This window comes from Furipterus horrens, unplaced genomic scaffold, assembly GCF_987537825.1.
Source record: "Furipterus horrens unplaced genomic scaffold, mFurHor1.1.pri manual_scaffold_1, whole genome shotgun sequence".
Classification (NCBI taxonomy): domain Eukaryota; kingdom Metazoa; phylum Chordata; class Mammalia; order Chiroptera; family Furipteridae; genus Furipterus; species Furipterus horrens.
The window spans coordinates 114,296,641-114,321,691 of record NW_028327171.1 but is presented as its reverse complement, the minus strand read 5'-3'; the positions used below and the strand labels follow the sequence as shown (position 1 = coordinate 114,321,691).

The 25,051-nt window shown below is 45.7% G+C and overlaps 1 long non-coding RNA gene across 1 annotated transcript in view; it reads left to right on the top strand.

The window, feature by feature from the left end:
- The window catches only part of LOC150021767 (uncharacterized), a 59,110-nt gene that overhangs the window by 15,017 nt on the left and 19,042 nt on the right, over positions 1-25,051 (top strand). The window lies entirely within an intron of this gene.

Below are 25,051 nucleotides of genomic sequence, written 5' to 3'. Positions count from 1 at the left end.
GGAGTTGTCCTCTCTGCTTCCAACTGTGTTTCAAATTTAAAACAATAAAAAGTTAAAAACAATGTACAAAATACCAAATTAACTAGTTTTCACCCCTGAATATGTTTGTTTCAAAAGGAAACTTTATCACTCTTCCAAATGGAAACCTGGTATCACTTGCTGTAAGTAGAAGGTTACTGTGAAAACAAGACAATGTTACTCAATTTCAGGCAGATACTGTTTCCTGCCAAAAGTGCTGGGCTTAAAACCCGCCCTGTCTTTGTTTTGAAGAAGCTCTGGTAGAGGAGTGAACTTCCTCTCATGGGCCCACCTGTTGCACAATAACACAGGTAGTCAGTCAGACAACAACAGTCCGTCTTGTTTGTTTGTTTTTTGTTTTACTATTACAGTTGTCGCATTTTTCCCCCTTTGCTCTCCCTTGCTCCACCCACCTCCCCCATCTCCCATAGTCCATCCCCATCCAGTTGTCCATGTCCATGGGTCATTCAAACTAGTTCCTTGTCTAGACCCTTCCCTTTCTTTACCCTCTTCTCCCTCTTCCATCTCCCCTCTGTTACCTGTCTCTGTTCCCTGTTTATAATTCTGCTACTATTTCTCGTTTGTTTTGATCATTAGTTTCCTATATTGGGTGAGATCATATGATATTTATCTTTTGCAGACTACCTTATTTCACTTAGCGAAATACTCTCAAGTTCCATCTATGCTGTTAGCAAAAGATAGGAATTCCTTCTTTCTTTCTGCTGTGTAGTATTCCACTGTGTAAATGTATCACACTTTCTCTGACCCACTCATCCACTGATGGGCACTTAGGCTGTTTCCAGCACTTGGCTATTGAAAATAGTGCTGCTATGAACATAGGGGTGCATATGTTCTTTTGAACTGGATTTTCAGGATTCTTTGGGTATAATCCTAGCAGTGGAATTGTTGGATCAAAAGGCAGTTCCATTTTTAGTTTTTTGAGGAAATTCCACACTGCTTCCCACAGTCGTTGCACCAGTCCTCATGCCCACCAACAGTGCACTAGGGTTCCCTTTTCTCCACATCCTCACCAGCACATGTTTGTTAATTTGTTTATGATGGTCATTCTGACCATTGTGAAGCGGTATCTCATTGTGGTTTTAATTTGCATTTCTCTGATGGCTAGTGATGTTGAGCATTCTTTCATGTGTCTATGGGCCCTCTGTATGTCCTCTTAGAAGAAGTGTCTGTTCAGGTCCTTTGCCCATGTTTTAATTGGGTTGTCTATCTTCTTGGTGTTGAGTTGTATAAGTTCTCTATATATGTTGGAGATCAAACCCTTGTCTGAGGTATCATTGGCAAATATGTTTTCCCATATGGTTGGTTCCCTTTTGTCTTGCTGATGTTTTCTTTTGCTGAGCAAAAACTCTTTAGTTTGATGTAGTTCCATTAGTTTATTCTTTGCTTTATTTCCCTTGCCCTAGGAGATATATCAGTGAAAATATTGCTATGTGGGATGTCTGAAATTTTCCTGCCTATGTTCTCCTCTAGGAGTTTTATGGTGTCATGGCTTACATTTAAGTCTTTTTATCCATCTTAAGTTTATTCTGATGTATGGTGTAAGTAGGTGGTCTAGTTTCATTTTTTTTTTTTTTTTGCATGTCTTTGTCCAGTTCTCCCAGCACCAGTTGTTGAAGAGGCTATTTTCACGCCATTTTATGCTCCTTCCCCTTTTGTCAAATTTTAATTGAACACATAGACCTGGGTTTATTTCTGGGCTCTCTATTCTGCTCCATTGATTTATATTTCTGTTCTTATGCCAGTATCAGCCTGTTTTTATTACAGTGGCCTTGCAGTATAATTTGATATCAGGTACTGTGATTCCTCCTACTGTGTTCTTCTTTCTCAAGATTGCTGAGGTCATTTTTGGTTCCATATACAATTTTGAAGTATTTGTTCTAGGTCTGTGAAATATTTCATTGGTATTTTAATAGGGGTTGTGTTGAATCTATAAATTGCTTTGCGTTGTATGAACATTTTAATGATGTTGATTCTTCTAATCCATGAACATGGTATATCCTTCCATTTATTTGTTTCTTCTTTAATTTCTTCACTGTTCTGTAATCTTCCAAGTACAGGTCTTTTACCTTGTTGGTTAAGTTTATTCTTAAGTACTTTATTTTTCTTGTTGCTATAGTAAATGGGATTGTTATTTCTGGTTTCTATCTCTGATATTTTATCATTGGTGTACAGAAATGCCTTTGATTTCTGAATATTGACTTTGTACCCTGCTATTTTGCCAAATTCACTTATTAGGTCGAGTAGTTTTTTGGTGGAGCCTACACAGTTTTCTATGTACACTATCATGCTGTAGGCAAATAATGACAGTTTTACTTTCTCTTTTCCAATGTGGATGCCTTTTATTTCTTTTTCCTGTCTGATTGCTGTGGCTAGAACTTCCAAAACTATGTTGAATTCAAGTGAAGAGAGTGGACATCCTTGTCTTGTTTCTGATCTTAGGGGTAAAGCTTTCAGTTTTGCCCATTGAGTATGATGTTGGCAGCAGGTTTCTCATATATAGCCTTTGTTATGTTGATGTATGCTCCCTCTATTCACATTTTGCTGAGTGTTTTCGTCATGAATAGGTGTTGTACTTTATCAAATACTTCTTCAGCATCTATTGATATGAGCATGTGATTTTTGTCTTTCATTTTGTTTATGTGGTGTATTATGTTTATGATTTGCAAATATTAAACCATCCTTGCATCCCTGGGATGAATCCCACTTGATCGTGGTGAAAGATCTTTTTAATGTGTTGCTGGATCCAGTTAGCCAATATTTTGTTGAGGATTTTAGCATCTATGTTTATCAGCAATATTGGCCTGTAGTTTTGTTTCTTTGTTATGTCTTTACTTGGTTTTGGAATTAGGATAATACGGGCCTCATAGAAAGAGTTTGGGAGTTTTCCCTCTTCTTGGATATTTGGAAATAGTTTGAGGAGGATAGGAGTGTCAGAATATGGCAGTAAGGTCAGCGCGACCAGCAGGAGAAAGTGCGGCTTCTACCGTGGCTGTGCAAGCTCCACTCATGGTGGCTCATCCCTTCCTAAAAGGTTGTCCTTCCAGCCCAGTTCCTTCAGGGCATCTGTGTTGCCTATACTTTCTGTTCTTTCATTGTCAAAATATGGTGGTGGCTGGACTGCTGGCCAGCCTTTGACATATGCAAATGAGCCATATGCAAATTAACCCTGTTCCCAGCTTCCTCCATAGGAAATACAAATGGATTTTGCTTGTTCCCAGAAGAAATACTGATGGACCTAGCATGACGAATAGACAGGGGAAAAGCAAGGAAATGTAAATAAACTGTTGAATGTGTAGCTGGGTAAAACTCACCCTAACCAAAATGTATGTTTGGAAAGATGTGGAGACAGCACCTGCAAACACAAAGCAGGAGGCAATTTCTATGACCCACTCTGGGTGACTGGGAGTCTCCATTCCCCTTTCCTTCCCCCCTCTCGCCCCTTCCTCTCGCCTTTCTCTCCTCTCTCCCCTCTCCCCTTTTTCACCTTCTTTCCCTTCCTCCAATGGGACCCTCAAGGAGGACTGGGAGTTCTTCTCTATTCCATCACTTGCTCCTATGGGTCCTTGAGGTAGACTAGGAGTTTCCTTCTTATCCCTAATTCCTTTTCCTCTTTTCCCTCAATAAACCTGGCTTAAAAACCTAGACTGTTCTCTGGGTGATTTCTCAGAGGAAATGCAGCCTGGCAAGGAGTAAGTTCTTTCCTATATGTTTGGTAAAATTCTCCTGTGAAGCCATCCAGAGTGGAGCTTTTGTATGCTGAGAGGTTTTTGATTACTGCTTCAATCTCACTAGTTGTTATTGGTCTATTCAGGTTTTCTACTTCTTCTCAATTCAGTTTTGGAACATTATATGTTTCCAAAAATTTGTCCATTTCCCCCAGGTTGTCATGTTTTTTTTTCATACAGTTGCTCATAGTAATTTCTTACAATTCTTTGTATTTCTTGTGGTATTGGCTGTGATTTCTCTCCTTTTGTCTCTGATTTTATTTATTTGGGTTCTCTCTCTTTTTTTCTTGATGAACTGGTTAAAGGCTTGTCAATTTTGTTTATCTTTTTCAAAGAACCAGCTCCTGGTTTTATCGATCTTTTGAATCATTTGTTTAGTCTCTATCTCATTTAATTCTGCTCTGATCTTGATGATTTCCTTCCTTTTACTCTCTCTGTGCTTTTTGTTGTTGTTGTTGTTGTTGTTCCTCTAGTTCCTGTAGCTGTAGGGTTAGGTTGTTTATTTGTGTTTCTTCTATCCTTTTTAGGTAGGTCTATATTGCTATGAACTTCCTTCTCAGGACTCCCTTTGCTAGTCCCATAGGTTTTGGGCATTTGTGTGTTCATTATCATTTGTTTCCAGAAACTTTTTTATTTCTTCCTTGGTATTATTGTTAACCCATTTGTTATTTAATAGAATGTTATTCATTCTCCATGAATTTGATGGTTTTTGAGTTTTTTGCTTGAGGTTGGTTTCTAGTTTCAAAGCACTGTGATCCGAAAAGATACTTGATATAATTTTGATCTTCTTGAATTTCTTAAGGCTTGTTTTGTGTCCTATCATGTGGTCTGTCTTTGAAAAATTTCCATGTGCATTTGAAAAAAATGTATATTTCCTTCTTTGGGGTGAAAGATTCTGTATATATCAATTGAGTATATTTGATCTAGAGTGTTGGTCAATGCCTCAATATCCTAGGTGTTTCTTTGCTTGAAAGATCTGTCCATGGTTGACAATGGGGTGTTAAAGTCCACTACTATGAGTGTTCTGGTGTCGATATCCTTCCTGAAGTCCTCCAAGATTTTCCTTATATATTTGGGTGCTCCTATGTTGGGTGCATATGTGTTTACAAGGGTTATGTGTTCTTGATGGATTGTTCCCTTAAGTATAAAGAAGTGTCCTTCTTTGTCTTTTTTTTTATGGGCTTTGTTGTGAAATCTATTTTGTCTGATGTAAGTAATGCTACCCCCACTTTTTTGTGTGTCCATTTGCTTGAAATACTTTTTTCTATCCCTTCACTTTCAGTCTGTGTAGATCTTTTGTTGTGAGGTGGGTGTCTTGTAGACAGCATATATATGGGTCATGTTTTCTAATCCATTCAGCTACCCTATGCCTTTTTATTGGAGCATTTAATCCATTTACATTTAAGGTTATTATTAGTAGGTACTTATTCATTGTCATTTTTTTCCCTTTGTATCTCTATTCTCTCTCTCTCTCTCTCTCTCTCTCCATCTTCTTAAAGCAGTCCCTTTGGCATCTCTTGCAGTGCTGGTTTGGTGGAAATGTATTCTTTTAGCCTCCTTTTGTCTGGAAAACTCCTTATTTCACCTTCCATTTTGAATGAGAGCCTTGTTAGTTAAAGTAGTCTTGGTTGTAGGCCTTTGTTTTTCATTGTGTCTTGTAGTGTTTCTGTTGAGAAATTCACTGAGAGTTTTATTGGAGCTCCCTTGTATGTTATTTGCTGTTCTCTCTTGCTTCCTTTAGGATTTTCTGTCTTTGTATTTTGCCATTTTAATTATGATGTGTCTTGGAGTGGGCCTCTTTGGGTTTATCTTCTTTCAAACTCTCTGTGCTTCTTGGACTTGTGTGACTTTTTCTCTCCTCATGTCAGGGATGTTTTCTGTCATTACTTTTTAAACAGGTTTTCTATTCCTTGTTCCCCTTCTTCTCCCTCTGGTATCCCTATGATACAAATATTGTTATGTTTCATGTTTTCCTGCAGCTCTCTTAAACCCTCTTGATTCTTTTTCAGTCTCTTTTCATTTTGTTGTGCTCTGGGAATTTTTTTCTACGTTGTCCTCCAGCTCGCTGGTCTGATCCTCTGCTTCTTCTAGCCTGCTTTTTATTCTGTCTACTGTGTTCTTCAGTTCAGAAATTGTATTCTTCATTTCCTCCTGGCTCTTATTGATAGCTTCTATGTCCTTTTTAATGCTGGTGTAGTTAGAAGTAGGTTCCTTGTAGCTTCCTTGGAGTTGTTTGTAGTTTCCCTGGAGTTCTCTGTAATCCCCCTGGAGCTCATTGTAGTTTTCTTTGAGTTTGTCAAGTTCATTGAGCTTTCTTATAACCATTCTTTTGTATTCCATGTCTGATAGTTTGCTTCCCTCTGTTTCATCTAGCACTCTTTCTGGGGATTCCTCCTTTCCTTTTCTTGGGGGTTTGTTTCTTTGTCTCCTCATTTTAGGTAACTCTTCTTGTTTGTTTGTTTTTTTCTTAGATTTGTCTGCTTTGATTTCCCACCTTCATGGTGTGACCTTCTTTAATAGGAGACCTGTGGGATTCAGTGGTGCAGTCTCTTTGGTATCCTGAGCCTGGTGCTCTTGGGATGCCCTTTATACTGATTGTGTAGGCTATCTGGTTGTATTTTGCTTTTGGTTGTTTTGTTGCTCTTTGGTGGAACCTTCCCTTCAGCTCGCTGATTGAGAGTCAGTCTGCCTACCACATCTTGAATTCTTTTTTGGAGGTGTCTTCACTCTGTGTTTTTACTCCAAGTCCTCCTGCAATAGGAGCAAGCAGACAAGACTGCTACTTACTCTGCCGCAATCTTTCCTCTCAAGTATAGGAATTTTTAAGTGCATATATTAATGTATGGTGGAGGGCAGAATCGCTCAGGCAGCTGCCAGATTGAACAGTGCACCAACAGACTGTCTTTATGTACAATTTTGACTTTTGTTTAATTGATTGCTCAGATTTTTGGTGCCCACTCAGATTCTGCATTTGAAGTGCATGCCGCAGTCACTGCTCCCTCACTCATTGCACCCTAATCCCAGTGCTGACCACCACACACCAGACACATTGACTCTGCTGAGTGTATAGAGAATGTGCGTATACTTTGTGCTCAACAGAGTCTCATGATGGGCCTGAGAATGGGTCCCTGTACCACTTCACAAATGAGAAAGAGAGGTCCTATAGTAGTCTGTTTGGGCTTCCATAACAAAGTATTATAGGCTGGGCAGCTTAAACAACAGAAAAAAATTTTCCCCCAACAATCCTGGAGGCTAGAAGACTGACATCTAAGTGTCTTCAGAGATGGCTTCTTCTGAGGCCTCTTTCCTTGGGGTGTAGACAGCCATCTTTTCACTGTGTCCTCACGAGGTATATTAGTCGGGGTTCTCAAGAGAAAGAGAACCAAACGGATCTATGTGTATGTGTGTACTTACACGTACACACACATTTTTGTGTATTTGTGCACACACATATGTATGATGCATTTATGCATGTATGTACATCTATCTATCTGCATGTATGTGTTCACTTATTTATTTTAAGGAATTGGCTCATGTGATTTTGGAGGCTGACAAATCCCAAGATCTGCAGTTGGAAAGCTGGAGATCTTGAATTTCAGAACATCTAGGAGAGCTGATGGTGCATGTCCAAATACCAGGAGACTTGAGACCCAGGAGAGCCAATGTTTCAGTTTGAGTCTAGTTGCAGGAAAATACTGATGTCCAAGCTCAAGGGCAGTCAGGCAGGTGATGGTCTCTCTTAGTAGCCCCTTTGTTCTATTCAGGGCTTCAACTAATTGGGTGAGGCCCACCCACATTGAGGAGGGTAATTTGTTTTGCTCAGTCTACCAATTTAAATGTTAATGTCATCCAGAAACACCTTCACACACACACCCAGAATAATGTTTAGCCAAATATCTTGGCATCTCTGGCCCAATCAAGTTGACATACAAACTTAACATTCAGACCTATGTGTGTCTGTCCTAATCTCCTCTTCTGATAAGGATATAGTCATGCTGTAATAGGGCCACCCTAGTGACCTCTTTTCACCATAATTGCCTCTTTAAAGGCCTTATCTCCAAATATTGTTGCATTCTGAGGTACTGGGGTTAGAACATCAAAATATGAATTCTGAGGGACACAACTCAGCCCACAGTAGCAGAAGTGACTTAGTTTGTAAGTACGTGGACTCAACTCTTTCCTCCTCTGAGTTGGCTGGGCATTTGGAGCGCCTCAGTTTGGCATGTCCCTCCTGAGGCAGGTTGACCCATTCATCCATTGCCAAGATATGGCTGAGGTGCAGACAGTAACTCAGTATGGATTAATCTCACATACTAAATCTGACAACTACTGAAGGCAGGAAGTGTTTGTTAGGGACAGCCCAGTGAGGTCTTGTCACCCAAAGAATATTTCCCTGAATAAAATCTCCATGATCTTAACATCCATTCCCTCCCTCCCCACCCACCCACCTTCTGGCCATCAGTGGGATCTTGCTAAGACAAAAGGCTATTGGGAGAAAAGAGGTCATATATGGAAGACTGAAGCCTTGGGGCCTACCCATTCCTGCTGTGCCCACCTTAAACACTCTGGAGATGTACCTGGTGAGAACATGCTAATGCAGGCAGGCACCTTGTCCCACTCAAGGAAGTTAATTTTTCTCTATACATTTGGGCTAGATTTGGCTCTGGCTGCTTGATTCTTAAACATTTACTAATAATTTTGCTGAAGACAATTCTCAAGACGCCTGACAATTTGGTCAAACTGAGCCTTTTGGCATATATTTCACCCATACCATACTCTGGTCTGGCACAAGTAACTGAAAGAGGAGGACATGCTTGCAGGGGACACAAGGCATTCTGCCCTGTCCAACACACAGACTCCTTTATAATGGTCTTCTCATGTTGCTGTGAGAATGGCCTCTCCCACACAGAGTGCAGTGTTGGTGGGGTGGAAATGTAGAGGACTGTGTTTTGGGTAGAAGCTAAGGAGTTCCTGGGGCTCCTTCCTATAGACTGCCCAGCATAGTCAGTGGGTAGAACATGACCCAAGGTCAACCAATCAGACTCTCCTCTGAGATTTTTGCATCCTGAATGGAGACCTGTGGCTGTGGTTTCCCTTGGTGTGTGGACCATGTCATCATTCTGCACAGCTGGGGGCCTGAACCAGGAGGTACAAGATTCCTGTTCAGGGCCCCGACCCACTTTTCTAGCACATTACTGATCCTCTGAATTCCCAAGAGTGGTGCAACAAGGCAGACTGAACTTCCCAGCTGAGAGCTGAGGCCTGGGGCATTTGTATGTATTGAGGGCATTCTTGCAGCCTCTACCCAGCCCTGGAATCACTGCCTGTCCAGCTTCCTGAGCTGTGTGCTCAGAGCTACCAGTCCACTGATTTTGCTTACTGTGGCTGTGGTCTGGGAAGCTCTTCTCAAAATGAGTTTTTTACACTGCATTTTAGATACACCTAGCCTTGATTATTTCCAACAGAAGTGGTCTGTGAAAGTTGCTCCTCAGGAAATAAATTGACACTGGTATAACCTGAGCTAGTACTACATCTGAAACAGGACAGTGGCACACACAGAATGCTCGCTGGTGAGGATTCAAAGTCAGCTTGTGGGGTAAGAGAATATGCAGAGTTCCAATTATCCTTGGAAATACCTTCCATGGTGAATGTAGAACTATGCAGCCTAATGGGACAGCACATGCTTGTCTCCCTCCTCACTTTGGGGTGCTTGATACTGAGTAGACTTACAGGTGGAGTCTCACATTAATTACTGTTCTCCTCTCTTCACCTTTCTCTCTTTCTCTCCTTTATACATTAAAGGTATCATCTGGATTTTAATGCGAAGTGTAGGTAAGCATGTAGAGACACGGGAACTCTTACCCACTGCTGGTGAGGACACACACCGCTAAAACCACTTCTGAAAATAATGTAATGTTGAAGCGCTACAGAAACTCTGCACATGAGATATGTTCAAGAATGCTCACTGCAGCCCCACCTGTAGTTTCAAAAAATGGGAAACCACCTAGACACGTATAAGCAACAGAAAACATTTATAAATTAGGCACCATATTCTCCCGTTACCAGTGACTTCACTTTCTATGGTTTCAGTTATCCATAATACAAAAATATTAAATAGAAAATTCCAGAAATAAACAATTCAATTGAGTACTGTTCTGAGTAGCATGATGAAATCTCATGCTGTCCACTCTGTCCTGCCCACTGTATCATTCCTTTGTCCAGCAAAGTTGCGCAGGACACTATATACACTCCTCACCCATTAACCCATTAGTCACTTAGCAGCCTCTAGGTATCAGATTGACTGTAGAGGTATCTCATTGTTTGTGTTCAAGTCACCCTTATTTTACTTAATAATAGCCCCTAAGTTATTCCCATAGCTTTTACTGCAGTGTATTGTTATTTGTTCTGTTTTATTATCATAAGTACAGGAAAAATATAGTACTTATAGAGTTCAGTACTATCCTACGTTTCAGGCATCCACTGGGGGGTCTTGGAACATAACCCACCATAGATGAGGGGAGACTATTGTATTTAAATTGGGGCATAATTATACAGTGGAATACTATATACCAATGAAAATGAATGAATAAGAACTACGCATAGCAACATGAATTAATCTCACTGATAAAATATTAAGTGAAAAAAGCAAGTTGCATCTTGAAGAGATACTTACACACCCATGTTCTAGCAGAATCATTCACTAGAGCCAAAAGGCAGAAGCCAAGTGTCTGTTGATGGGCAATGGGATAAACAAAACATACCATGGAATATTATTCTGCTTTACAAAGGAAGGGAATTCTGACACATGCTACAACATGGACAAACCTTGAGGACATTATGTTAAATGAAATAAGCCCATGGAGAAGTCAAATTCATAGAGAGAGAAACTAGAATGGTGGTTAAAAGGGATTGGGGGGAAGGTGGAGAAGGGACCGGGGAGTTAGTGTTTGACGGGGACAGAGTTTCAGTTTGGGGAAGATGAAAAATGTTCTAGAGACAGATGGTGGTGGCAGCTGTACAATGTGAATGTATTTAATACCACTGAGCTGGACACTTAAAAAATGGTTAAGATGGTCAATTTTATGTTATGTGACCACAATTGAAAATTTTAAAAAGGCAAGTTTAGATTATAATATCATGTATCTAAAGTTAAAAAAGATGAACAATCTTTTCTGTTGGCAAACTTATGAAAATGTCACGGGAAATACACATATGAAAAGGGGAGGGCATGCAGCTTAGGTTTATCTCTGGCGCGTAGAGGTGGAATGGGTTTTGAGGGGGGTCCACAAGGCCATCCACCACATTGGTAATAGTTTATTTTGGGAGCTGGGTGATGGGTTCACTACACTCTCAATTTTTTCTGCCCCTCAACTATTTCATTAATGAGAGTACCTTGAAGTGCGTGGGCCTCTGGGAATTTGGGAGAGGGTTCTGTGTCCCTTCACAAAGGCAGTGACGCTCCCTTCCTCACCCCCCCGCCAGGGCTCAAGGATTACTTTACATTAATTTAACATCACTAATAAAGAATAATTAACAGCCTCAAGGGAGCCTGGCACACCCTGTGTTTAGAACTGGTGGTTAATTATGCATTGTCTGAAAAATACCCTTTTCAAACTATAATGTTTCAGGTCACTGTTTTAAACAGTGGAATGTGTTATCAGGAAAAAAGCCAAGTATTTCCATCCACAAAGCCTTCCTGGGGTTAGATCTATTTGCGCAAGGACAACCACCAGTTCTTAAGACCCTACTAAGTGCAGCGCATTAAGTGATTTCTTGGCAATGACTGTCAATCCCCATGGGAGCCATGGGAGGAGGGCTGCACCCCTACCCCATTGTACAGGGAAGCCATGGGAACCTTGGAGGGAAAGTGACATTCTGAACTCCCTGCCAGGATGGGGCCTGACCATAAAGCCGGAGTTCTCACCTACCTGGCTGACACGTCACTGGATTTATGAACACTAGCCAGTGAAAAGAGGATTGACCCCAGTCTCCAGAATCTCATTTACCTGAGCACGCAGTTAAAGCTCCTCAGCTGGAAACATGGGTCCTCTGTAGTGGACTACCAGGTCCAACCCTAGTGGTCCCACTGACAGGACATGTGACTCTGAGAAAGATACTTCTCTCTTTTGTGCCTCAGTTTCCTCACCTGGGAAATGGGATAATCACATCTTACATTTCTTGGGATTGGTGCAGAGTCAGGGCTTAGATGGTGCCTCACACATAGCAGGTGCTCAGTGAGCCTCAGAATTCTCCTTGCCCACCCTTCTTTCTTTTCATTCTCACCCATGACATGTACGCTCACCTCAGACCATTTCTAAATCACACCTGGCTCCATCCCCCCTCCACATGTTTGTTCATGCCATGCTCTCTGCCTACAGTGCCCTTCTTTGTCTGGAAAAAAATCCCACTCTTACATCTAGGCCCAATCTGATGACACCTCCTGCAGGAAACCTTCCTTGATTTCTTCTAGATGCTAGATGCCCCCCCCCCATGCTGCTGGAATCTTTTGCTACTTCTATTTATACCCCATTCTCAACTTTCATGGCTTATTAGTGGTTCTCTTTCCCCTTGTAGGCTGGGACCTCCTTGAGAAAAGAGCACTTGCTCTGCATAAGAACCTCCAACAGTAAGTGGGGGCCAAGGGAAGCCCTACTGATTCCCCCTGGAGTCTGAGCCAGGACTCTTACATGGGACCATGCCATTTCCAGATGTGACTCAACCTGCCACTCCCTACATAAGACCCTTTCTCCATGGGCTCCCATTATACAGCGCAAAGCCTGGTCCCTGGTCTCGGACTCCGGCATCCAGTGCTCCCCCTCACTCCGTGGCCCGCCTCTCATTACCACCTGCAGGCATTTGCCCTTTGAAAGCCTCTGGGCTTTTTTCCCCATGCTTTTCCCTCTGCCTGGAACACCCATCCTCCCCTTCTCCTCCCAGCCAGTTCCTCCAGATTCTTCACCATCGGCTTAGCTGTCACCTTTTTCATGAAGCCCCCCACATCTCGTCCCACTCCTCTCTCAAGGTTCTGACCATGATTACTGCCTTGCCCAGCTGAGCCCCTGTGGGTTAGCTGTGCCTCACTTGTCCCTCTTGCTCCAGGACCCTGAATCTGTGCAGTGCTCAAAAGAGAGTCCATCTGGGACCAAAAGATGGAATCTTTTGGCCACACTTACTTGTCTGCCTTCTCTTGGGTCTCATTCATTAACTTGCTAAAGGTGGGATGCCTCTTTTGTGTGGGTATTAACAACCAAGTAAAATGTCCCATTCTTGGCAGACACTTAATAACAGCTAGAATACTTCAGGTGCCCTGAGGTTCTAAGAACAAACATAAAGGCTGGTCACCTGACTGGTGCTTTGATGTTCTAGTGCTAATCAGAGATGCAGGATGGCCTCTCTCCCTGGCATCCATCCAAGAGAAGAAACCTCCTTTCTGAGGCTACCCTGAGACCCTCAGTGCCCACCCCCTTCAGAAAAAGCCCACTGGAAGAGAAGATGAAGGCTCCCCACACTTTCTCAGATCTGCTCAAATGCTAATAGCTGTGACAACTATTAGCTGTGAGTCAGGAAAAACCAATTCCCTCAGGATAGCTGGTATTCTAATTCCCTCTGCCAAGGTCCTTCATTATATATGACTTTGAAGGCAGCCACAGTGACGGTTCCATGATGCCCTTTCTGAATAACCTAAGCACCAGCGTATCTTGGTCAAGGTGTGCACGCAGAGATACACACATGTGGAAGATAATATCTGGTTTTTTAACATTTGGGTGGTGGTGTCTGGGCCCACATCATTTCAGGGAATAGTCCCCAAATCCCTAATGGTGGGGACACTGGAGCACAGAGAGGGAAAGTAACCTGTCTAAAGTCACAGAGAGAGAAAGAAGGGACTTGAATTCTGGTCTCCTGACCTTCAGACCACAGATCCCTCATTCTGCCTCCCCAAATAAGTCTCAGATCTCTGTTGGGGTTCAGTCACACCAGTTAGTCACAGAAGCTGTCAATGGGGTAGGAAGGAGTATATGTACTGTGGTGGGGCCATGCCAGGCACATCTGGGCCCACAGGGCTGCCTTCTTGTGGGGCTCAGATCTACTTTGGAGCAAATCCAGTCCAGGGCTGTTCCCAGAAGCAAGGAACAATGAAACTCAGCACTTGGTCACAGAGCACTTGGGAGTGAACACTTCTCTGCAAAAATCCTATCAATTCAGGGCTGGAGGGAGAGAAGGTTACAATTAAGCAGAATTGCGAAGTGACCAGCAGCAAATGCTGCCACCACTCTTGGCCAATTGCTGGGACCCTGTGCCAAGAGAAGGAGGCCCTGCAGTCGGCAGGCTCAGGGTGAACTTCTCTTGCAGCTCTGTTGCCCTAGTGACAGAGGTCCTCTCCAGAGGGTCTACATACCTCTGTAAACTCCATGCAGTGGATGCAGGCACAGAAATTGCCAGTAACCCAGGCAAAAGGCCTTCAACTTGAACATTTTCACCTTTCCGTCTCCAGCCACAGGACCACTGTGGCACCTCCGCTGAGATTGAGGTGGGAGTTTGGGGACTAGCCACTCTGGTAAGGACTAGCCCTACCACAGAGGCCCCAATCACGTGGCCCAGCCATGTCCGGCAGGGTCCTATAGCACAAGCCTTCAATACAAAGAGCACTGTGCACAAAAGCCCAGCAACTCCTTCATGAGGCTTGCCCCAGCAGTCTGATTGCTGCTGTCTCTAGAGGCTGATGCTTCTTGGGGTTCTTCTGGGGATTTCTGGGGCAAACCGACGCAACCTTGGTTTTACCAAGTTGTGGAGGCCTGGATACTGGGGCTCCTAACAGCAGCTCTGTGAGCCCCTTCTTTCAACCAGGCCCTGGGGCTCCTGGTGGCCATACCAGTCCCTGGCTAGGCAGTCACCCACCTGCCCGCCTGGCCTGGAGTAGCTGAGGCCAGAAAGACGCAGGGGAGTACAGGAAGGGAGAGGGTGAATGACAAACGTAGCCTTGTCTGCTAATTATGTTTGATGGAATCTCAGTCTGGCCTTCATGAGAGAAAACTCACTACATAGTCACATGGTGTGGGTGGGAGCAGCTCTTCTCTGAAAGGCAGCAGAGAAAGATTGACAGAGCTGCCCTGCACAGTTGCCTGGGTGACAGAGACATATTGATAAAATCTAAAATGTAACCTGAATGACAGCCCCTCATCGGCTTCTGGGAGGTGACTCCTATAGCTAGTGAGGAAGGGGGGGGGGCTGCTGGACTGGGAGCTGTGGACAGCCAGGGGCATTTGTTGGTCAGGGACGGAGGCACGGCAGGCAGAATGGGTGGCTCCGTGACTCCAGGTCTGGCAATGACAGATGACTGGAGCAGAACCACTGGGCACAGCCCCTGTCTCTCCCCATCCATTCTGGCAGGTCCCCAGCTTCTCTGGCTGCCTTCTGGTCACTCTCTACACATCAGCTGCAGGGACCTGAAAGCATCATACCCTCATGTGGCCCCTGCTGCTCTCAGAATACAAAACAAACTCCTGACCCATCACTGGTCCTCCATGACCTGGCTCCTGCTGACTATCTGACCTCTCTGAGGTTGCTGACATCTAGACCCCAGGCCCCCTTCATATCCCTTAATTCACCACATCCTTCAGGTCTTCCTCAAAGTCTGTCTGCCAGAGGGGCCCTCCCAGGTGGCTGATAATAATCCATCCAGTTGTGCCTCAAGACCTCCTCAAAGCCTTCCCTGACTCTCTGAGCCCCTTCATCTGCACTGCATCTGATTTTCCCTGTGGGACATGCCATCTTCTGAAATAATCCTGATCATTTACTTATTTACTGCCCCCACTCCACCCCCAGCTGCAGCACAAGCATCTCTAGGACATGGCTCCATATCTCTCTTTCCACAGCCCACCCCTGGGCTCAGCACAACGCCTGGCCCGCTGCAGGTGCCCAGTCATCAATTGTTAAAAGAACAAGAACCTAGGAGAGCAGAATAGGCATTATCTTAGAGCAATCACCCTCTCCGCTGCTTCAGGTTCCTCACCTGCTTATCGTCATTGACAAAGCTGTGGTCCCATTGCACACTTACAAGGAGACCTCGCTAACACTGCCCTGATCATAGATGAGGAAACAGAGGCTCAGAAAAAGACCATATCCCCGTACATGAGGAATGACATCCAGGAGACATGGGCCTCAGATGGGAGCTGGTTCTAGGCTTCCAAGGCTGGTGCAGAACCAGGGACATGATCCCAACCCTGATCTCTGGCAAAGCCAAAGAACAAAGTTACCAGGCTCAGGAAGGTGTTTCCTCAGTCTGTCATGGGCATACATGCTGCTTCCAGGGCAGTGGTTCTCAACCAGGGGCAATTTTGCCACCATCCCCTCCTTGCCAAGGAACATTTGGCAATGTCTAGAGAAATTGTGGGTTGCCATAACTGGAGAGGGAGCTGCTTCTGGCATCTAGTGACATGTCGTCGGCAGCCGTCCGTCTCGAGAGACGATGGTGTAGCTTCTTAAGAGTCTATCTGCACCGCCGAGAATGGCTGTGCAGTTCGACTCGGGAGTGACACGGTATCTGTCTCCTCTCATGTTAAATCGACATCTTACGATGACACTGGAGTGTCCTCTCCAGTGAAGCTGAAGCTACAGAGCCTGGGCAGGGTGATATGGAGGGTCTGCTGTTGCCCATGCAGCAGACCCCCCCTCTCTTCGCAGCTGAAGGGTCCAAGGGAAAGACGGAGTCAATACAGCTTGGCTTCAGGTGCGCCGCAGGAGTTGCCGGTGTTGACTACAACGTCAAACCGCCTTAGGGACTCCGGCTCCGGATTTTCTGTCGGGGTTTACTCCCTTAGCCTTTCCCCTGAAGAGGTATGCCGCAAGGCAGCGGAGGTTTTTTGGAGTCAGAGTTTTCCTTCTCCGATGTGCCCTGACTGGAAGATCGAACCAGCGACACTTAGCTCGCAGGCCGACGCTCAATCCACTGAGCTAAACCAGCCAGGGCTCTAGTGACATGTAGATGCTGCTAAACATCCTACAGTGCCCAGGATGGCCCCCACCACAAAGAATGCTCCTGCCCCAAATGTCAGTAGTGCCGAGGCTGAGAAACCCTGCTCTAGAGAGCAATTTTTCCTTGGAAACACCCTGTAATGGATGGCTAGAGCTGGAAAGGCTCATTTCAAGCCTCTTTTATGCAGTAGAGATCATGCAGGCCCAGTGTTGTTAGGATGGGCCCAGGCTGGATGCAGGTTGCTCCACACTGGGGTGAGATGAGCCACCACAGCCACCAGATAAGTGGGCTAAGAATCACGGGGCAATAGAGGCCATCTGCCAAGGGTGATGAGCCTCTTTGCCAAGTAACAGAGACTGGGCCAGCCAACCTGAAGTGCCACCCTGTCCCTCTTCCCAGACAAGGACATTAGCTTCCCTCTCATAACTGTGGTAGAGGAAACTGGTTATATCTTTGAAAGGAGGCAATTACTGACTGGGACCTCCTTTGTTTCTGAATTCCCAAGCTGTGAATAGGGCCTCCAGAACCTCCTCGGGATGGGCCTGGCCACATGGCACCACTGTCACCAGAGCTCAAGAACTGGGTTTCTCAGAAGCCCCCACAAGTAGCAAAGCTAGTGGCACAGAGGCCAGGTGGTGCTGGGAGGGAGTATGTGGGGGCACTAGGCCCTAGTCCTAGGTCTGGCACCAATACTCTTCTGGTTTCTGGATCTCAGTTTTCCTCATCTGTTAAATGGAAACATAGAGCCCAGCTCTGCCTGCATGAGGGTCAGAAATCAGCATACATGTGATGGTGAGATTGCCAGGAAAGGGGGCAGAGCCCGTCTAGCACCTGCCTCTTCGCTGTTCCCAAGGCAGGCTGAGTGTGCTCCACCTCAGGACCTTTGCAGTGGCCAATCCAAGCCTGGATGCACTTTCTCCAGGTAGTCACATGGCTTGTCCCTCTTTCTTTATGCTGTCTGGTTAAACAGTGCCTACCATCTCTATCCCCTGATTGACTTTTGCTTGTAGCTCTCATCATCCTGTGACACATTATATTAAAGACTGATTTCTTTGCCATTTGCTGCTGGTCTCCCTGCCTGACACAGTAACACTGCAAAGGCAGAGGCCTGACTGTTCACTGTGCATCCTGAGTAACCTATACCCATAAGAACTCAGGAAAGAACAGCTGAGTAGAGGAGGCGAAAAGGCAGAACCCAGGGTCCCTGCTGTTTCTGCCCTGACCCCCAGCTCTGTCCTCCAGGGCTGAGAAGGCACCGAGTCACTGGCTGTAAGATGAAGTGAGACCAGCCTCGAGGGGTGGTAGTTACTGTGGCGGCTCCCTGACCATGACTGCCTGCCTTGTCTGGCAAGAGCTGGGCCTTTGAAGACAAACTGAGTGGTCAAACCTTAGGAAGCAGCAGACTTGTACCCGCCCCCAACCAGCCCTAGACACCCTTGGACAAGAGACCCACCACTGTCCTTTAATTTCAGAGCTTTCCCCAGCCTGACCCCAAGCAGGGCACCCACATTACAGGCTGGCAGAGTGGATGTTTGTCTGCAACACAGATGGGTTTCAGGAGCCAGTGGTTCAGCTACTTCCAGAAGTTTCCTGAACCTTCTGTAAAATGGGCTAATAGTAGTTCTGCCTCATTGTGTAATAGGGAAGAAGTGGGGCACTGCCACCCACATTTTATCAAATATATGTGGCTGCTATTATTATATGTGGTTGTGGAGTGTCCACATCCAGGCTTATTTGAGAGTGTAAGCGCATGTGTGTGAGCACATGTGTGTACAATCCAGCTTTCTGTCCTCTAGCCCCGAGGTGGCTTAGGAAGCCACCTCGAGATAACCACTCTCTCGCCCCTTCTCACAGCCTCATGCCACCCCAGGGTTTCAGAACTGGTTTCTACGACCCTGTATAGCACACACTGCATCCAACACGTGGGGCTCAGGCACTGCTTGATGTCCCCACTGCCTTGTGAACCTCCTTTCAGGCTAGTTCAGAAGCCCCTCTCTGTCTGACACTCCATTGCCCCTGCTCCTTGTTTCTTCATGTGCTGGGCACATCCACTCTTCCCAGGTCCTCACAAACTATACGCTGTCCTGGAGGCAGCTCATCTTCCACTCCCATGCAACTCCCAGTCAGCTCTGCACTTAGCACAGACGGTGCTTCCTCCCTGGTGCACGCTGCTGCACTGGCCTGGCCCCTGTGCCAGCCTCACTGCAGGACCAGCTGCCTGTTAGCTGGCTTTCCTGCCTACTAGACTGTGAGCAGAGACCTGCTGCTTCCATCCAGGGGCCTTCCTCTGTGCTGCAGCCTCCAACTCTTTTTTGTGATAACAGAGAATACGTCCCTCTGAAGACATTTTATGGACACATAAAGATAAATGATACATGAGGGCAGAGACCTTCAGACATCCCCTACTCCCACCAAGTACAGTAAGAAAGGCAGTAGACCTCATGGGCTTCACTTTCTGTCTGCTCCAGGCCGGTTATTTGAGGACCATCATCTTGGGATCTTAGAGTAACTATCAGCTGAGCCCTGGTCCTGAGGGGACCTTCGGCTGAGCCTCTGTCTTTGAAGGGACCGCTCTTAGCTGTACTTGTTCCTGAAGAGTGTGTCAGCAGTACCTCTGGCTCCTGGGGGAATTTTAGGGCCAAATGGTGAGGTCCATCCTAGGTGCAGATGGGAAGCATGGGTGCAGTGGTCCCTGAGTGGGCCTGAGGGGAAGGAGCAAACCGTGCCTGGCGTGGTCAGTGGAGAGGCTGCCTCCAGTCTCCAGGGAGCTCCTGAGGTGGCAAAAGTGAGACAGGGTTACCAATGTCCCCCCATACAACAAATGTCCTTGAGCCATGCCAATTCAGGCCACACTGAGTGGTACCAGGACAGGTCCTAGGGTAGGTGGGCAGCCTTGGGAAGCATTTGGCCCTCACATGCAAGAAACCATGAGCTTTCTTTTCCTCTGATGGACCAGCTATGAAGCTGGTCCTGTCTCTACTCCATAAGCAGTTCAGGGGGCTTAGTCCCAAGAGGCCCTTGGCAACATCAAGTCCAACCGCTCTCTTTCCAGTGAATAAGCTGAGGCTCAAGGTCCCACATGGAGTCTCCTGGACATCTTTGCATTCAGAACTGATGGACCCACCCTGTGGTATATGGCCTGGACCCAACTGAGACCAGGTCCTGACAGCTCACAGCTCTGCCGATGAGTCCCTCTGTCACAGACAAACCCTTCCCATGCATGAGCTGTCCCTTGACTCCTCCCCCTTCTTTCATGCTACTCACCATCACCATCACCCTGACGGTCTCACTGCTCCTGTAACATGTCAATCTCATTCCCTCCCCAGGGCCTTTGTACTTGCTGTTCCCTCTGCATGGAATGTTGTGCCCCAATCACCACATCTGAAATTCACTTTCGAACTCATTGCACCTCCTTCCCAGCCCCTCAATACTCTCAACCTAGAACTCCATTTTATTTGTTTCAGAACCCATATGCAAGGAGCTGAGCCATTTATCTGTTTACTTGTTCACTGCCTGTCTTCCTACCAGTGTCTCTACCCCAAAGGCAGGGTCTTGTGCATCTATGTCACTGCTGGCCCAACTGAGGAGACTAGTCACAGCTGTGAAGGTATCTTGGATCCTTTCTCTGCTACAAACCATGGGCCAGAGGTGGTGAGTGCAGTCAGAGAGGGGAGGGAGTGCTCCCCTTTCCCTCATGGGTGATAAAACCAAAGTTCAGAGGGGAAGCATCATGGTGGAGTCTAAAATCTCTGAGAAGTGCACAGGGGTTGAAACTCAGGTGTGTTTGGCTTGAGACCACCAGGCTCCTTCCCCAGAGAAGACCTGGAGTTCTCAAAGACAACAGGCAGGGCCCAACACCTCCACAGCAGGGGAGCTGGGGCCCCTGCTAAGAGACTCTGCATCCAGCTCTGGATCTGGGCCTGGAGCTGGCCCCACCTGGGGTGAGACACAGATAGTCAGCCTCACCCTCAACTAGCCAGAGACTTGGTGCAAGTTCCTTCACCTCCCTGTGCCTCAATTTCTCATCTGTAAAATGGAAATGAGTAACAGTATATCACTCACAGGCATAAATAATGGATCTGGAACTACTGTGAAGAAACAAGAGCTTCTGTTTGTTATGCCTGGCAGCATCTCCAGCATCCAAAGCCATGGGCCTAGGGCATGCCTTCCACTAGGCAGGGGTCTGGCTACATGAGCATTGCCTTCCTCTGCCCCTCTGTAAAACAGCTGCCAGGACACAGGACACCCCTAGTGGCAGTGTCATTGAACCACACCTCTGCTCTTGCCATCACCACGGTAGCTGCCAACATGCTCTCCTCTCCCCAACACCTCAGAGGTCAGAGCACCTGCTCTGTATGGCCTGTGCTTGGCACTGTGGGCTTTGCCATTCTGAGCCCATACTGGGTGCCTGCCATAGACCCTCCGAGCTTCAGCCTGTGTTTTCCTCCTTCCCCTCACTGGAGCCTTGATGGAGACTCCTTCCACACTCCACACTGACCTGCTATTCTGCTACTTCCTGTCCAGCTCTAGCAGGGCTGGTTTCTGCATCCCATATTCAGCAGATTAGATTCCACAGAACCAAGCCCTGCCCCAGCTGAAGAGGCCGCAGCCAGGCTCCCCCACACTGGTAGCCAGAGTGTACCACAAAGTGCCCATACACTGTGGGCTCAGTAACTCTGCCTGTATGTCAACAGGGCCTTGACGAAGACCAAGAAGAAAAGAGGACATGAGGTAGGGTGCCAAGATGCCTTCCAGTCCCTTCCCTGACTGTCTGCTGTTCTGTATCCACTCTGGATGGGAAAGTTTTCTGGGAAGGAGAGGGGGAAGGGCTGGCAAGGCAGGGTTCTCTCCCTCAATCCCTCACAGACCCTCTCTTGGTGTGTCTGACTCCCTGAAAGCCCAGGTAGAACTGGCTCTGAATGCAGACCACCCTCCCTCCGTCTGTTCCTCCTTGGGTCCATGCAGCCTTGTCATCATAGGTTGAGGCCCTGTTCTCCCCACTGCCTTCCTTCAATGCTCAGCCTGGCTGTGAACAAGAGAGGCACAGGCCCAAGGAGGAAAAGCCCAGAGTGACTGTCAGAGAGGCTGTCTGGCCAGGCATGCTTGAACTCAGAACCAACCATTTGGCACATCACAGAATCTCCCTAGGCCTCAGTCTCCTCATCTGGAACCTTGGGTGACATTAACAGCTCCATTTTACATGGATATTGTGAAGAAAGATGAGATATTGCTCACACACAAAAAAGTGTTTTGTGAATCAGAAAATGATAGTGCATGCATACTTGAGATACATAACTATTATTATTACATATAATAGTGTATATTGAGGTGTTAGAGCTAAAAAGTTAAGACATGAGTTGTAGAGCCAACAGGGGCAGGCATCAGATCCTAGCTTTGCCACATACTAGCTACGCAACCTTGGGCCAATTAATGAAACTCTCTGTACCTCATCTGTAGTGTTTTGAGAAGATGCCAGGCACAGAGTCAGCATTCCATAAATGCCAGCTATGACTAATATAGAATTCAGAAGATCACTGCATTATTCAATATAACATATTACATCACATACACCAACAGTGTATAAATGAAATATTAATGTGTTACACTAACACGTTAATTCTATATTAATAGATACTTGTTTTATTCACATATATAAAATCCCCATTTTTTAAAAGGTTTTATTTATTTATTTTTTAGAGAGAGGGGAGGGGAGGAAGAAAGAGAGGGAGAGAAACATCAATGTGTTGTTGCCTCTCGTATGCCGCCAACTGAGGACTCGGACAACTGAGGACCCAAGCATGTGCCCTGACTGGGAATTGAACCAGTGACCCTTTGGTTCATGGGCCAGCACTCTATCCACTGAGCCACACCAGCCAGGAATAAAATCCTCATTTTATATATGGGGAAACTGATTCTCCCAGAGGTAACTTCCTCAATGCCACCCAACTTACTTAAGGCTTGCCAGCACCAAGTCCAACTTCCTTCCTCTGTCCCCTGTGCTGAAGCTGCTTCACCTCCCCCTCCTCAGTACCTCAGGATGTTTGAAGGATCCTGGACCAGGTTCAGGGACACAGAGCCTTTGGCCAGTTGGGCAGGGCTCCAGCTCCTTCTCCAGCCCTCAACTCAGGCTCAGGGAAAAAACACTCCATTGTAGTCACCCTGGACAAGTCCTTTCTCTGAATGTCCTTTCAGATCCTGGCTCCCCAGCTTCCAGCCCTATTTTATCAGGTTCCTGGGAGGCCACTTCCTTTTTCTCCAGAATAAATGCACTGTTCCAGTTCTACTCCTCGGCACAGCTTCTAACTAGCACCTAACCATATATACAAAGTGCAAGAACAGGAAAAAGTGTTCTGTGATGTAGGAAGTCAGGAGGGGTGGGGTTTGTGACTAGCAGGTGTTCCAGCGGGGCTAGTCATCTTCTCTTTTGGGGTCTGACTGGTTACAGCAGTGTACTTAGCTTGTGATAATTCAACAAGTTGGCCACTAATTCAATAAAAATGTACATTATAACAAAAAACTAAACCTTCCTGTTCAGCCCAAGCCTCCCACCCCAGCCGGGAGCAGTAGGCAAAAACAGTCTTGGGCTCAGTGGAGTCGGGGGTCAACCCTTCCTCCTGTAGTAGCTATGTGGCCTAGGAAACACGTCCCCTCTCTGGCCTCAGTTTCCCTCTTTTGAATGCGAATAATAGAGTGGTCAGTGCTTCTCTCCCTGGTTATATGGTAGACACATGGGCACTTTTAAGAAATACTGATGCCTAGGCCCTAACCCAGACTAATTAAGTCAGAACCTCTGAGTGTGTGTTCCTGCATCTTGGTTTTGTTGTTGTTGTTGTTATTGTTTTTAACCCTTTACTCTGAAATAACCATACTCACAAGAAGTTGAAAAATAAAATGTATAGGAAGGTCCCATGCACCCCTTCCCACTCTCGCCCTATGATAATGTCTTTCACAACAATAGTCCACCATCCAAACTAGGAAACTGATATTGGTACAAGCCACCAAGGTTATTCAGATTTCATCAGTTATACAAGCACATGAATGTGTGTGCACATGCATGTGTACCCCTATGTAATGTTATCACATGTGTAACTCTATATAATGCTCCCCAGCATGATCAAGTTACAGAAGGGTCCCATCATCATGCTCTCTTGTGCTACCTTTCCCTCTGTAGCCACACCCACTACTCTTCCCAATCCCTCACCCCTGACAATCACAGATCTGTTCCCTGTCTTCATAATTTTGTCATTTCAATAATGTTACAGAGATGGAATTTTATAGTATGTAAGTTTTTAAGATTGGCTTTTTTCACTCATCATAATTCTCTGGAGGTTCAATCAACTTATTGAATGTATCAATAGTTCCTTCTTTTTACAGCTAAATAATATTCCACTTTGTGGATGGACCAGATTGTTTATCCATTCTCCCACTGAAGGACATCTGGGCAGTTTCCAGTTTGGCAGCTATTATGAATAGAACTACTATGAACATTATCATACTGGGTTTTGCCTGTACATAAGCCTTCTTTTCTCTGGAATAAATGCCCAAGAGTACAGGAGCTGTGTCGTAGGGTAAGCATATATTTTCTTTTAAAAGAAACTATCAAATTGCCTTCCAGAACAGCTGTACCATTTTACATCCCCAACAGCGATGTATGAGTGACCCAATTTGTCTATATCCTTGTCAGCACTTTATGTTGTTGTTATTTTCTATTTAGCCATTCTGAAAGACATGCGATATCTCATTGTCATTTTAGTTTGCATTTCACTCACAGCTAGTGATGTTGTTCATGTGTTTATCTGCCATCGGCAAATCTTCTATGGTGACATATCTGTTCACGTACACCTTTGTTTTCTAAAGGTCCTGAGATGGGTCTAATAGGAAAATACTTGATTCCCTAGGGCGCACTAAGCTTAGAAAGTTCTATCAATTTTAAAAAGAACATGTTTGCTGCTTTAAGAATTCTGGGAACCCTTTGCTTTCAGGAAGGAGTACCTGAAGGGCCCTACAGTGGGGACCAGACTGCCACAGGTCTTTTGGGCCTGAGGATGGCCTTGTTTATTTCTGATAAGGAATGAGAAGAAAACAGAGAGAGAGAACAGGGACAGAATAGGGAAAAGGGAGACATTGGTGGCCATGTGGCATATGATGGGACCTCTCTTCATAGTCTCTGCCCCATGGAGTCAGCTCGAAGACCACAGGAGCTTCTATGAGTGGACTTGTTTATAGAAACCAGTGGGTAGCTAAAGACTGTGTTTGGGGTGAGGGCATGACTCAGGAGGGAGCTTGAGGCAAGGTGACTCTAGACTGTCACAGG